The 16,893-nt window shown below is 38.7% G+C and overlaps 1 protein-coding gene across 1 annotated transcript in view; it reads right to left on the bottom strand.

The window, feature by feature from the left end:
• LOC134679259 (uncharacterized) overlaps nt 1-16,893 on the bottom strand; it is a 452,522-nt gene that overhangs the window by 329,091 nt on the left and 106,538 nt on the right. The window lies entirely within an intron of this gene.

Genomic DNA, 16,893 nt, shown 5'->3' on the forward strand with positions numbered 1-16,893 from the left:
TAAAAATTGCAAATACATTATGTCCGCCGATGTTGTTAAGAGTGTTGCACTCGGCAGCTACAGGTAATGTTGCTAAGGTAGGTAGGCTATATACGCGAAGTGCGTGGTGGGGCAAGTAACCTATTATACTTACTTTACTCTTTGACTTAAGCCTAGGCACAGAAACTAATACTTTATGTGACCTGCGCCACAGTGGCGAACCTTATTACCTTTTTTTTAGTTGCTTGAAGCCTAGAAACACCGCTACAAGTATCACAAGTCAAACTGCAGTCCAGCGGCGGATTTACAGTCTTTGCCGCCCTAGGCCCCAGGCCCTGTAGCCGCCCCTTTTAAGGCACCCATAATATTGACTACATTTTGAGTTATTTCTTGTTACCATCAGCGAATTCTTTGTCATATAATTTGCCGCCCCTAAATATCTTGCCGCCCTAGGCCCGGGCCTACTGTGCCTTAGGGCAAATCCGCCACTGCTGCAGTCAATAATTATGCATACGACACCATTCTAGAGATTCTCGAGTATTAGCAATGTGCTAATTAATAGCCCCTGGGACTACAAAAGTAGTTAATAGGTACCTATTGTGAACAGCTTACTTCATTACTATTACGTACATTTGTTTGAGTGGTCCAATATTACATATTTGTTTGCAACCGTCTGCGGTCGTATTGATTCGGTATTGCAATACAGCAATAAATGTCTGAAAACCAAACAAAATGGTTTCCACGATATTCCACATATTTAAGACGAAACGGGAGCTGTGTTTTAAATATTTTAGGTAAATATACCCGTCTCGCTAACGGAAGCGGCTCCTAAAACTAGTGCGATAAGGACAAGGCGCAAAATCCTGCGTATAATCTCAAAAATCGAGGTTTCGTACTCGACTGTTTCCTCCTCCAAAACTTAACCAATCGTAACCAAATTTGGAAATCTAAATGATTATGAAATTATCTGTGTCGGACCGTTTTGCTTTTTTGGCTAATTGATATCAGTCTTGAATACTACGCCTCTCATTGCGGCATAGTCAATGAGGCCATTTTGGCCATTTTTGAAGGGCTCTAGCGCAGCGAACTGATATACATGGAAGTATTCTGTCCGCTCAGTTATGACCCAACGCAAACTATTCGATTGTAGGCGGTGCTTACAAACTATTCGATTCGCAACTTCAGTTCGTCCGAGATGACAGTCAGTGACGGATGGCTAAATTGATTTATAAAAACAACGTTTTTTTGTAATTAAAAATGTCTTCATGTCTCGTGAAGTGGTGCAGAAGTTATTTTAGTTCATACCGAGGATAGTGGAATCACTTTTCACTTGTAGTAAACAGATAACTTCAGTAAAATTTGGAATAAACATGACTATTTGTTTTCAATACTACCGTGCTAAGCTAAAACGTAATAACTGCATACGACTTTCATAACAACATACGACTTTTTAAATTGCGAGGATAATAGGGATGGTGTTATGCCAAATGAAGTAGACTACTTTATTAACTTGTGCTTGGTTTAGGTATTTTCTATATAATTATAAATGTAGTAATGAATTATTTCTTACAGATTTGTATTTTCCTTTTTTATTTCATGAAAAGGAGCTGTAAAAAAACTACCTAATTATTTCAAATTAATAATCAAATTTGATATTATCATTTTACATTACTTTCCATTCAGATTCCCACAAGATGCTATTCGCAGAGAACCATGGAAAAAAAGCTGTCCAATTAGAGAGACATGAAATTAAGTGGATGCATGGAAAGATATCTAGAATATGTTCTATTCACGAGATATAACTCGTGAGACAATCATACCCGGTCTCCTATATGTAGATACACTTCCACTGAAATACACACATTATCTGAAAATGTTGATCATTCGAATCCACCCTCTACCGTCACATATATGTAGGTTCTCTCTCAAGCCATTTCCGTCAGTAGAAAAGAGCGGCAAATTTAGAAAATGTAAGCGCGCGAACGGGTGTGGTTCCATACAAAATTTTTATTTTGCTCCTTTTTCTACTGACAAACTTGCTTGACCGGCTATATACATATAAAATATTTCCATTGGAACTGAAAGTGGGGATTTATTGTGACTCCGCCCATTCAAATATTATTGACCCGATTCGTGTACCCATGTAAATTTTGCAGACTGTATAGCCAGTCCGAATTCTAAGATCAAGTTTACCATACATTTACAATGGCGTACTTGATCTTAGAAAAACGGACAGACTATACCTGAATGTGACTTCGCACTGCCATACAAATTGATAATAAAATATACAAAATACTTATTATAGCGGAATACATTTATACAACAATGATATACAAATTTACTTATGTTGAGTTAGTCTGTCATTTCACAACAACATTTTAACTAGTTATCTTTTAATCTGCATTAAATTATTATACGTGAATTATTTGACTGGTTCTTCCATGTATGGCATAAACCTGTCCCTGTCCAAGTCATATTCTAATCAAATATGACCCGCAAACTCTCAGCGGCCAGTACGTACAGCAAGAAGGTTATTAGCGGATTAATGTCGCTGATTGGTAGTTATTGACATTATACGCATTTCATCTACACTTAGCTATGTACCATTAGTGTAAAAAAGATGACTATTATTTTGTTTACCAGCTTTGATTACAGGCTCTGTAAACGCGTCGTCTTATTTAAATGTAGGCGTAATTTTGTATGTGTGCTAATTTGGCCCGAGAATTTGAACGGTAATGTTCCTAAAGGCGGTTTCCATACTAAATATATGCGTTCACCGCTCTAGCGCCTTAAAAAACAAAAATATCAAAAAAAGCAAACCGGTCCGACACAGATATTGACAATATTAATATGTGTTGAAAAAAATCATTGCACTTGCATCCAAACCCACGGAGGAAACAGTCGAGTACGTTTGTATGAAGAAATGACCACTCGTTGGCTCCGTATACAAATGAAATGCTGGCGGGTAGATACGAGTGAGTTTCCATGTTATCCGTGTCTCTTTAGCGTTATTGTAGAAGTAGATGCTTTATGTAGGCTCCTATGAGTAGTTTTTTTTAACCGACCGCATAACCAACACTTGTGTTTGGTTCGTTTGTATGCCCAATGGCAAATCGAAATCGAGCTGTACACTATTTTTTGTGATCAGTGTCAATGTGGTCTTTTCCTTCAGCAGAGTAGCCTCAGCTTTATTTCTGTTATGTAGGTATTGGCTATTTGCACGAGTGTAGCAAGTCTAGTAGCTAGGTAAGCGCCGCATTAGTAGTTGAACTGTTATTACGTATCATATCACAGTCTGAGCAACAAGGAATATTCACGTTGCATACCTATACCTGTAGGTAACCTTACCACAAGTTTGACACTGGCATATTTATTTGCTAGCGACTGCGTTAAAACCAGCGAACTGATATACATGGAAGTATTCTGTCCGCTCAGTTATGACCCAACGCAAACTATTCGATTGTAGGCGGTGCTTACAAACTATTCGATTCGCAACTTCAGTTCGTCCGAGATGACAGTCAGTGACGGATGGCTAAATTGATTTATAAAAACAACGTTTTTTTGTAATTAAAAATGTCTTCATGTCTCGTGAAGTGGTGCAGAAGTTATTTTAGTTCATACCGAGGATAGTGGAATCACTTTTCACTTGTAGTAAACAGATAACTTCAGTAAAATTTGGAATAAACATGACTATTTGTTTTCAATACTACCGTGCTAAGCTAAAACGTAATAACTGCATACGACTTTCATAACAACATACGACTTTTTAAATTGCGAGGATAATAGGGATGGTGTTATGCCAAATGAAGTAGACTACTTTATTAACTTGTGCTTGGTTTAGGTATTTTCTATATAATTATAAATGTAGTAATGAATTCTTTCTTACAGATTTGTATTTTCCTTTTTTATTTCATGAAAAGGAGCTGTAAAAAAACTACCTAATTATTTCAAATTAATAATCAAATTTGATATTATCATTTTACATTACTTTCCATTCAGATTCCCACAAGATGCTATTCGCAGAGAACCATGGAAAAAAAGCTGTCCAATTAGAGAGACATGAAATTAAGTGGATGCATGGAAAGATATCTAGAATATGTTCTATTCACGAGATATAACTCGTGAGACAATCATACCCGGTCTCCTATATGTAGATACACTTCCACTGAAATACACACATTATCTGAAAATGTTGATCATTCGAATCCACCCTCTACCGTCACATATATGTAGGTTCTCTCTCAAGCCATTTCCGTCAGTAGAAAAGAGCGGCAAATTTAGAAAATGTAAGCGCGCGAACGGGTGTGGTTCCATACAAAATTTTTATTTTGCTCCTTTTTCTACTGACAAACTTGCTTGACCGGCTATATACATATAAAATATTTCCATTGGAACTGAAAGTGGGGATTTATTGTGACTCCGCCCATTCAAATATTATTGACCCGATTCGTGTACCCATGTAAATTTTGCAGACTGTATAGCCAGTCCGAATTCTAAGATCAAGTTTACCATACATTTACAATGGCGTACTTGATCTTAGAAAAACGGACAGACTATACCTGAATGTGACTTCGCACTGCCATACAAATTGATAATAAAATATACAAAATACTTATTATAGCGGAATACATTTATACAACAATGATATACAAATTTACTTATGTTGAGTTAGTCTGTCATTTCACAACAACATTTTAACTAGTTATCTTTTAATCTGCATTAAATTATTATACGTGAATTATTTGACTGGTTCTTCCATGTATGGCATAAACCTGTCCCTGTCCAAGTCATATTCTAATCAAATATGACCCGCAAACTCTCAGCGGCCAGTACGTACAGCAAGAAGGTTATTAGCGGATTAATGTCGCTGATTGGTAGTTATTGACATTATACGCATTTCATCTACACTTAGCTATGTACCATTAGTGTAAAAAAGATGACTATTATTTTGTTTACCAGCTTTGATTACAGGCTCTGTAAACGCGTCGTCTTATTTAAATGTAGGCGTAATTTTGTATGTGTGCTAATTTGGCCCGAGAATTTGAACGGTAATGTTCCTAAAGGCGGTTTCCATACTAAATATATGCGTTCACCGGTTAAAACTAACTCGCAATGCATCTCCATCGTACTGACTTTGGTGCAAGCGTGATGCATTGCGTTAAAGTTATCGGAAAACATCAAGTAAATTAAAATACAGCCGGCAGAATTAGTTGACCTATTTAAAAAGAGTTTAAAATATAGCTTAATAGGTTCCTACCTACCTACTACGTCAAGTAACTAGCTATGGAGGGAGCTTATAGTATAGGGATATGTATTCTTACTGTCAAGTTCGTGCAAAATTGGTCAGAGGGGCTAGCGCGAAAACCGAAATTCGCAAAATGCAGGTATCTTGCTCTTTTACTCCAATGAAGGCGTAATAACAGAGAAAAATGCCCGCAATTTGCGAACTTCGATTTTCGCGGTTATAGCTCAGAGTTTAGGTAAATATATTTCGGCAGAAGAGTTGAAGCGCAAACGGCCGCTGCTCGTTATATCAAGAATTGGGTCAATGAAAGTGGATCACGTCCTCAGTCGGGCTCTCGTAGCAGTCCTGCAGAAACGCGGGTGAAGCGACAACCGACCTTTTAATTTAATTTCAATTATCATAAGTAACAGCCGTTGTTATATGGTTTCGCTTTAATTAACATTTTGAAACCTTCAGTTACGCCCGGCTAGACAAGTGGATATTTAATGGTTCTTTTCACATCACCTATTGGGAAAAGGGCTTTTACTTCCCTGCTAGGAGGGATCAAAGTGGCACTTTTTTAGGGTAAAACGGGACCCTAGCTATTACTAAGACTTCGCTGTCCGTCCGTCCGTCCGTCTGTCACCACGCTGTATCTCACGAACCGTGATAGCTAGACAGTTGAAATTTTCACAGATGATGTATTTCTGTTGCCGCTATAACAACAAATACTAAAAACAGAATAAAATAAAGATTTAAATGGGGCTCCCATACAACATACGTGATTTTTGATCAAAGTTAAGCAACGTGGCCATGAGTAAGCCCATTCATAATAAAAAAAAAAAAACGTCGGGAGTGGTCAGTACTTGGATGGGTGACCGTTTTTTTTTGCTTTGTTTTGGTTTTTTTGCATTATGGTACGGAACCCTTCGTGCGCGAGTCCGACTCGCACTTGCCCGGTTTTTGTTACCTATAGGACATATTCTAGGGTTCTGTAGCTTAATAGGAAAAAAAAGGAAACCGTATACTTACTCCCTTTATCTCCGAAACTACTAAGCCGATAATTTTGAAAAAATACACAAAATAGTTTTTACCTAAATATGACAGGAAAATCTATTAGAAATCTACGGTCAAGCGTGAGTCTGATTTAAAAAAAAAAGGCTATTTTAAGGACCCAGCCGCAATGGTTTAAGTACGTGAAACGTGGCGTAGAGAGCTATTGCTAAGCCCGAGGACCGAGATCCGCGTAGAGCCAAACGCCCGAAACGTTTTTAAGGAGGCGTAAGCACGCAGTGGGTAAGCACCCACGGCTGAGACTGACGGTCGAGCTTTTGTGAGGTTATAGTGCTCAGGCAAAGAACAATAGTATACAAGTGACTGAATTCGATGACTGAAGGCCGAGCCCCGCGTAGAGCTGAAGGCCCGGAGGGTCCGACCTATACCTACATGCTTCCTAAAACTACAATTTATATTAAGCAGCGCTGATGGCCTAATAGCGGTAAGAGCGTGCGACTTTCAAGCCGGAGGTCGCGGGTTCAAACTCCGGCTCGTACCAATGAGTTTTTCGGAACTTATGTACGAAACATCACTACCAGTTGCTTTTCGTTGAAGGAAAACATCGTGAGGAAACCGGACTTATCCCGGTAAGGCCTAGTTTCCCCTCTGGGTTGGAAGGTCAGATGGTAGTCGTAAAAACTAGTGCCTACGTCAAATCATGGAATTAGTTATCAAGCGAATCCCTGGCTCCCATGAGCCGTGGCAAAATGCCGGGATAACGAGAGGAAGAAGGTCATTTTATGACAATGAAAGTATCTTTAATGGTAGTGACGTGTGGTAACAGACAATGAGTAAGATTGCAAAACCTGCTATAGATCCTACTTATAGTTAAATAACGTCTCGATAGAATTTGCCTACCTATAGGTTAACTTTCCATCGCCGTATCTCGTTTTGCCAGACACCCAAAACGAGCCCCGCGGTCACCACTACAGAAGCATTCCAATTAGGTCGTCATCACGGCACACACGCATAGGTACTTTTGACAATGTTGCCTAAGCGTACCAACGCTGAACCACAATACTACGACCCGCCGAACATTGCAGAGTTCTTCTAGTGTTACCCTGCAGCCTCTGCGAACCGGAGACCCGCGTAGGACGTCGCTATTGCTACGACGCAAACCAGAAGGAACGCACACGTACACACATTTTTATGCAACGAGTCGTTTTCGGTGTGTTCGTTGTGTGAGTTCCTTTGTTAATTTCTAGATCAGGGCCCTACAATTTGGAAGCTGGTCCTTTCAATATTAAAATAGCCACACGTGTTTTCTTTCTAGTATTGTATAAATAAAGTAGTTATTCATATGAATACCTACATCTGTATATTCAATTTAAGCCAAGTATTTAATAGGGAATCTCTACATATAGGAATAACTATTAAATGGTGAACTTCGGGAGAAATAAACTATCTTTAAAATTAAATTAGAATAATTAGACATTTCTCGAACATCCTGAAACTTCGAGCAACACCGGCTTCCGACACGTCGGAATCCTGAAACTAAATCGGCCATTTTGGGCATCATAATATTACATATACCCCTACTTAAAATACGAAGACAAAAGATTAGAAAATTATAAATGAATAGCATTAGTTGATTGCAATCAATCAAGTTTTCTTATAGTAGGTGCTCATAAGCTAGGTTTGCTAACTATATTATGATGATGCGCCGTCCGCTCAGTGCTCAGCGAGCTGAAGGACCGAACTCACTGCACTATTTAATGATGTAATGATGTATTTAAATTATTAGCACAAATATAAAGTTCCAATTTCCGACGGTTTATTAGGCTAATTATTTTCATTAATACGAGTATTATTTTGGCCTGGGCATCCGCCATATTTCAAGCGTGGCGCTACCTGCTTTCTTAGTTTCGGCGCACGGTGCACAAAACCTTATCAGGAAATTGTAGCTCCTTCCCTTGGGATCCTGGGCCAAGGCCAAGAGCGTGTGGTCGTTAACATGCCATAATGCAGGTCCGCCTATCAACCCATGTTCGCAACGGCAGTTAAAAGATGCCGGCGGTCCTCGCGCCCAACGATCTTGCCAGGGCCGATGGCAAAGGGACCTGGCGGAATAACGCTAGTACCTTGGAGTTCAGGTTGCCGCTTGTCTGGGACGCTACTTGAAACGCTACTTGCGTAGATACCCCCCGCCGTCGTATATTCCAAGCACCAACGTTGGCGCCGGTGCGGTCGCCTCGGCTGAAAGCTTCAAACGTCGCAAGTAGGTATGTCACCCTACAGTAGTAGTAGTAACTACATATTTGGACCATTTAGGAGGAATGTGGGGACCTAGCGCGCGTCGAGGAGATTAAGGAGGTTTTCAAGGATCTTCTGGTGACCAAACGGCTGGCGAAGATTTCGCTTACCGCCAGCGGACCGGCATTGGTGGATACCGCCCTGGGGGCCGATTTTTTAATTTCGATCGTTCGATTTCGTCACTCGAAAATCGGTGGAAAACGGCGAAATGCTAATTTTTGAAATACGAGCAATAGAAATTGGGAATCTCGTGGTATTGACCACTCGTTTTCAATTTTATTAGTAGAATTTAAATGCCTAGTAGTGGAGATATTATTGAACGAAATAAACGAAATCGAGCAGTCGAATTTCAAAAATCGGCTCCCTGTTAGATAAAAGGGCAATGCGGGCATCATTTTTATTTAAAATTTTAATATATTGATAGTGGAATTTATAATTACGGTTATTAGGTACATAATAAAGTAAATACAGTGAAACCTGGTTAATTGGCACCTGGATAAATGGAAAACCTCAATAATTGCAACCAAATGTCCGGTCCCGGTCCCTTGAGACCAAAAGGCCTCTATAATTGCAATTTTGGAACCTCTATAATTGCAATTTAGATTTTAGTGCTTTTCGCAATTTTGCCTCTGTAATTGACCACATCGCAACTAAGACCTCTATAATTGACACTGTGTTAAAAAAATCCGTTATTTTTGCTCTGTTTTTACCTCTATTATTGAAACGAGTCTTAAATATTACCTCTGTAATTGAAATAATGTAGTTGTAGACAGCAAAAACAATATTTTAATAGCAATGATCATATTATTTATATCTTCATCCAGAATTCAATTTATTTATTGGGCACAGCCTGTAGTAGGTGAAATAGTTATGTTAAAATAAAAAACAAAGTATGCTTTTTACATTCTAATAAAAATTTCTTCTACAATTCAGTGGTTTTTTTTTAACTCAAATGATTAATAATAAAATAAAGTAGTAATTAATGTAGTGTAAAAGTGCAAGTATTGACAGAAGCTATATAGACTGGAAACACAGAACGTAAGCGTGTAAATCTACTGTCAATGGTTATTTGCACCTCTATAAAAGAAATTTGTCAGAACGCAACCTCTATTAATGAAAACCTCTATAATTGACACAACGATTTTCTGAACCTCGTTAATTGACACGACCTGCTTAAATGAAAAACCTGGTTAATTGACAAAAAATGGCCGGTCCCTTGAGATTGCAATTATCCAGGTTCCACTGTAAATACCTATGTAGTGTATTTTATATATTTATTGAAAATTGTCACAAAGTTTTTGAATACATTATTTCATTATCAAATTAGGGGAGTTCCTATTTTATAATTAATCACACTATGGTTCAAAGTTTGTAGTAGGTAGGTACCTATTTGTAACCCAAACGCAGTTATACCTAAGCAAATTTAGTAAATAAACGCACTATGGCAAAGAGACCATTCTATGACTGTATGACAAAAACATGCAAATCACGCGGATTCGTCGACGCATGCGCGAGTTTTCGACCTAGTTTTCGGACGTGTTTACAGATGTGTGCGTTGAGTGTAAGACGTGCTTTAGTCTGTGTTTGGCACGTAGTAGGCGGCTCTCGACCTAGATTGGCATTAGTTACCATTGAGGGACATTGATACGAACAATGATAATCATAAATTCACATAATTTAACTAGTCGTTTTGTTATTAAAGTTTGTAGTCAGTGACACCAATGGTATGTGTCGGTTGCGCCACAAGCTACGTTATTACACATACATACATATGTACATATTATTATTTAGGAGTATATGTAGGTACGAGTATTAATACTGCTACGATAATAAGCAGAATAATATTTTACTGTAGTGTAGTAGTTCTTTTAATTAGTACGACTTGTATTAGTTAAGTTTAAACGATAACTCAAGCTAGTCCGGCCGGCCCGGCCCCGGCTCGGTCTATCATGAGTCATCCCTAAGGCTATTTGGATCTCTGCGGTAAAAAAATAAAAATGATCATTTCGGTCGACTCTGTTCTTGTCGCATGATATGACAGTAAGTGATATTGGCTAAATATTGTACCTATGAGGCCAGGTGGGATAAGAGGAACTCTGGAGAAGGATTGACACTTGTAGGGAAAATAAACGGAGATACTTTACGATATTAAAAACTAAATTAAACGATAATACTAAAAATATAGCTAATTCATAAATAAAATTAACTTGAAAATATCTACTTCTTTTCTCATACGGTTTCTCTTACCCTGAGAAAAATAAAGTATGATTCCTTTACCCCACCTGACCTTGTCAGTTTTGGTAACACAACCCATGGAGACTGTATTCAGTTAATTTTATATAGGTACGTATTTATTACGTTACGATAATTATTATTTTTTGGCTTTGACTCCACGTCTTATCAATCTCGGGCTGAAGTCGAGTAGAGTCAGACCAAGATAACTCCACAGCGATTTTTATAGCACAGACGTGCAAGTGTTATTTTAAACGCCCAACTTCTATGAAATTATGACGTTTCAATTACACTTGCACGTCTGTGCTATAAAAATCGCTGCAGGATAATCTTGGTCTTAATCGTACTTTAACAATTCTGTCCCGGAACCTGCAATACCGGCAGCTCAGCATATCATTTATCCCTTCCCGGTTTTATCGTTTCTTTTCTTTTTTTTTTATTTGAACTGGGATATCAAGAATTATTTTCGGCTTTAGGTAAATGAAGTCTGTCTTATCGGGCGGGCAAAACGATATCTTCTAGAAAATAAGTTCTGAGAGTGACAATACCAATCTTAAGGGAAATCTGATTAATATTTTAGTGTTCCTCATATACTTACACGTTGGCTAAAAAATAACTGCATTCCTGTTGCAAGGTAGGTTTTGGGATTATACTGAGCAACAACTTTTACTATGGAATCAACCCCGCAATCGCGAAAAAAAATTTACCCACCCATAGAAAAAGGAGTAGCAAATTATTTTCGCGAATTCGGGGATGGCCCCTTTAAAAGTTTGAGTATAATCCCAAGGAATGCACTTATTTTTTAGCCACCTTGTATATAATCTATGCGAAGCGAGCGTAAAAAAGGCGTAAAGCAATTAAAGGATTAATAATCCTAGTTAGACACCATCTATTTTTTTTGTATTATAATGGAATAAGTTTATTAAATCGGATAAATGGCTCTATTTTTCCCATTAGTGAGCGAAAACAATTGTTTGAAATTAGCAGAAATAATAATAGTTTGATATTTCTTCGAGTGCTTATTTTGAGTCCCGTGCAAGCGAAACATTCTATAATAGAGAATCTAATTTAGAATCTTGTTTCTAATTCTATCTATATCTAATTTAGAACAATGAGCAAAATAGCATTTTGCTCAATGGTTTAAGAAGCAAAGTACCCTTGTTCGAGCTGCTAGGTGAAAAATTATAGACACGATTCTCCCCTGACAGACAGGGTTTAATTAAAATTCACTTTGCCGCCGGTATCCCTTTGACCGAAAATGTAGTAAGCGGCTTTGATTCCGGTATTACTGGTTTACTCAGCTATACATAAAAGATAGATTCATTTATGTCTCTGAATGACCCATGCATTGATATGAAAATAATTCATAATATAAGAATTGAATAGGCACACTAGTATTCGTTGAATGTCTTTATAATATAATAATAAGATAAGTTAACTACATTATGTACAGTCGGCCTATAAAATGTAGGTAGAGCGGAAGCATGTAGGTAAGTACATAAGGAACTTCATCATTTTGAGTCAAATATCCGTATTCATCTATGAACGTCACATAGTGTGAAAGGTTAATTTTGAGCAATGATTAATTGATTCTACTTGTGTATTTGTGTAAACTCTGAAGAGTTTGATAGCTGAACTTTGGCTGAACTAGATGACCCTATACGGCTATGCTGTAGATGGCTGTAGATATGTTTTCTCCGTGCAGCGCAACTTGAGCGCAACCAAGCGCAACACTCTAGTAGTACTAGTAAAAACTCTACGGGTAGGTGACGTGACGCTGACATAACATATAAACACACTGACAATTGACATCACTCTTGAAAATAAATTTCCGCATCGTATACTGATTTCCGTCTATATGAAGAAGAATCCTGCAAAAGTTAATAATATATCGCTCCGCCGCATAATAAGAACATATCGCTTTATATTTTAGCGGACGAGGTCGGACTAACGGGGTAAGTCGTCATATGCGAGTATAAATTTCCTTTTAACACGTACTGCACCGCAGTATCGGCTCCAGCTCCCGGAATTTCCCGTTTCCTCAAAACTCAAAAAGTATCCGCACATCGTGCGATGGAGCAAACTCGGATCATACGCATTTAGGACCAAATGGAGGTATTAAAATGATTTCTAGCTTGCTGGGAAATAATTCCTCAAAATGTTTTTTTGGATCTAATTTGACTGGCCCTTCGAGCAACACCGGCTTTCGAAGGACTGCCGGCCTAGCCAAGGTTACAATCGCTATCGCTTCGACAACGAAAAGCATTATATCTCTCTATCACTCTTCCATATTAGTGCGACAGTGACAGTTGCGTTTCGATCGCTACGGAGCGTAAGCGATCGGCATCTTGGCTACGCGGCCTGGCCTATTTATACGAGACAATATTTGAGTCTTATGAAACCCACCCTTAGTATCCGTGGGTAGACAATACCTGGACACCTAGCCAAAGCGACAATCGCTTGCGCTACGACAACGAAACGCTTTGTCTCTCTATTTCTCTTCTATATTAGGGCGACAGTTGCGCGCACCGTAAGCGTTTGGCATGTTGGCTACGCACTCTAGGTACCTAATTTTTGAGTTCAGCTGTCTTACATACATTTTGATCATTAAAATTTTTTGTGATAACCGTAAGATAATCTTAGATCTGTAAAAAACATATTCTATAGCAGAGACCTAATGTCGGCTGTACACAGTCGTCGAGAGTCTCGGTCTCGGCACCGCTCCGATCCAAATGGAGAAGCGTGACACGAGACAAGGAAGAGCGAGACGAGAAGGGAGCACCATGTACACACGTTCTCGGCCTGTCTCGGGGTCTCTCAACGAATGTGTACAGCCTGTATAATTCTGGAATTCATTCACTCCAGATGCGTAGCAGTCCGTCTAGTGCAACCCTATAACATTTCTACCACATATTAACCACATTTAAATTTCTCCGAAACTATCAGTTTTCTCTGAATACACATACGAGTAAGAGTCAGATGTACAGAGTAGTAGTAGCAGTTAATGTCCTTTGGCCTTCGTTTCATCCATACTGATACATGATATGACAGTAAGTGAAGTGACATATACGATACGAGTATATGTTACATTCACATTTCTGAAAAAAAACAGGCGTATAATTCGTATAAGTGAATGTATGTGCTTTAGTACCTGTAGTACCTATATATACCTACCTATTATATTTATCTTTTGCACGCTTTCCTGCCAGTAAAGTAAAGCGTTTGCTCTATGCGTGTGAAAGGAGGGGCAGGTTGTGACAAGGTCTATTGCTTATCGCAGTTATCGCCGAATGATCGGAGTCGGAGTCGATTAATAGTTAATAATCTAATCACGAAGTCGATTGCTTCAAATACACATCCAGAATTCCAGACATATATCCCTATAATATCTACATTGCCTACCTAGCCTAGCTGCTCATAGATAAATTTTTATATTTTTAATCGGAGTGCTCCGTACCCACTCACAGGTAAAATATACCAACCGACTAGACTGTACTCCAATACGAAATCCAATATTCCATGAGGGGACATGCATTGAATAAAGCGCGAAGCAAATAATTCCAGAATGCCCATTTGAAGCGCAGCGAATTTTGTAGCAGATGCTTAGAATTTGAAAATCATTTTCCTTCCTCATATTAGAGCATGTATAAAAAATATTTATATATAGGTACTTATCTATGCACACAGGTACACACTAAACTCAATTGCTTTAAGTAATAGCTCGCTACATAAATACGTCACTTTTAATTGAACAGCGAATTAGATTGCTCGTAAACTGTTAGGTATTCAACTGATAAAGTTGGTACTGCAGCAGTGTCCTATTTGCACGGTAACACGACGACCCAGTTCTCAGGGCGGGTGGGATAGTCGAATAATTCATTTACAGCGGTAGGTATGGCTTCGATGAAAAAGCAGTGTGCAGCGGTACGAGGGTCCGTGGTTCCGTGCACATGTAGGGCACCTAGTTTCCGAGCGGGCCTCCTCAGCACCCCATCCTCTCTGGCGCCCGTGCCCCCGCGACCTATTTAATTCCTGCTTTACGTAAGCAGGCCTCACTGTCGTCTGGCCTGTGCCCCTGGCCTGAGTTTCCGAAGGACGTTTGTACAGTATCTTTGTTCGTTACATTTATAGAAGGGTTAGATGGTGACAGATTTATTAATGCATTCTAAAACTGCTTGGTATTCTTTCGTATATCTTCTAATTAACTGTGACTACGAGGGCCAAACCGAACCAAACGGTAACTAGACATAGGTGAATTTAAAATTGACAAGTTGGTAATTAATGAAAATGGAATTGTCCGGAGAAAATGTAGGACGTCGAGGAATATCTCAAGATGATGATCTGTAATGATTCGACAGGGGAGGGCTGACGCATACGCGGCCATACGCGGTGGTAGTCACGGGCGTCACGTCACGGCACGATCTCGTGGCTACCGGGCTTGATCAGCTCTGTTTGACCATAGGATCAATTGTGCATACCGCTGCACTTACCCACTTCCCTCAGTTATTATTTCGCGTGACTTTATATTGCTGATTCCCCCGTGCCATTGTTTTCGAAATATTAGAAATATGGTACTAATATTTCGCCTATTCCACGCGATCTTCATTACTTTTCCAGGGTTTCGCGATCAACTACCCATAGCTACAATTCCGTTGTGTCCAATCTGATCGAGAGTACTACAAAGCTTAATAGCTATGTTAAAGATAGCCAAATATGCTTGGCCGTTATTTTAATGCTTAATCAAAGTATTTATATCTACACCCAAGGCCGCGGACTGGACTCACGCGAACGGCGGGGGTGACGAGCGGCAGACGAAGGACATATTAAATAAATTGCGCTCAACCAAATTTATGCCACTTGGAACAGTTAACTGAAAATGTGTATTAATTTTTTTTTATAATCACAATCTGAATTGGATTTTTGTCTAGCTGAAACATATAATTTCTATGGCTTATTCTCGCTTTTTGATGAAATGTATCTATATTTTAAATTATACTAACTGGGATAGAACATGGTAATAAGACATTACAGACGAAATGTAAAACATTGCGACAATGTGAGATAATAGGATGCGCGGAATTTCCCCTCGGGATTTCCCCGGACATCTTCCGCCACTCACTGCCATCTGCAATATGATCGCGAAAGAAACAGTAGCATTTTTAATTTTTTACTTAACGGCCGATTAACAATCGTCACAAAACTGAGGGTCAATATCAAACCCCATACATTTTGTCAGGAATATGACGGTTAGATGTTACTGAAACACGTTTAAGTCGCGCTTTAAAGTACAAGTTGAAAAGAAAATGCCCAGCTTCATTAGCACAATCCGAGTCAGATTGATGCCGTAATGGCGGCTGTGATAGCAGAATTAAGTTAAGTTGTAAAACCACCCATCTATCTATATCTATCTATCCTAAAGCTCCCAATTATTTATGGTACAAAATTGACTCGAATAAATAGGTTCAGGTATGACTATTAAAGTTATCGAATTTGCCAGTTCTAAGGCAAAATATTTACATAAATGGAATTAAAATCTCAAGCAACGTTAAAAATAACAAGTGTATCTATACTTAACTAATTACTTACGTATTCAACTTGTTGAGATGTTGACCAAAGTTGTGTGGACACTGATGGCCACCACCACCACCTAACTACAGCTGGTTTTATGGCATGTTAGTTGTGTCTGAACTTCTGAAGATTGACTCTCAAGACCTGTGAGAATTGATTCAAAAATGACTTTATTATGAATTTTAATTGATATATTTTTCTATTTAGAACTACGAACCCTTTGAATCAATGGGACAAAAATAGCCCAAAGTTATGATCAATGATCGTACACTTTCCAGCATTTTTGGTGCAGCAGAGTGCAGTTAACGGAATTGGTATAGATAATTTTAACTGAAATGGTAAACTAAGGTTAATATTAACGTAATTAACGCTAATTAATCATTAGGGTTCAAATGATTTATACCAATTTCGTTAACCACTCCGCTGCACCAAAAGTGCTGGAAAATGTACGATGTCTGGTTATGATCCTATGATCTTACCATATGCAATGTTTAAGTGCCTACCATAGTTTAAGAACTAAGTACTCGTACCTACCTACTCTTATATCGGTTCTGCGGGTCATTTTCCCAGTAAGGGGCTAT

This window comes from Cydia fagiglandana, chromosome Z (assembly GCF_963556715.1).
Source record: "Cydia fagiglandana chromosome Z, ilCydFagi1.1, whole genome shotgun sequence".
In the NCBI taxonomy this organism is placed as follows: Eukaryota; Metazoa; Arthropoda; class Insecta; order Lepidoptera; family Tortricidae; genus Cydia; species Cydia fagiglandana.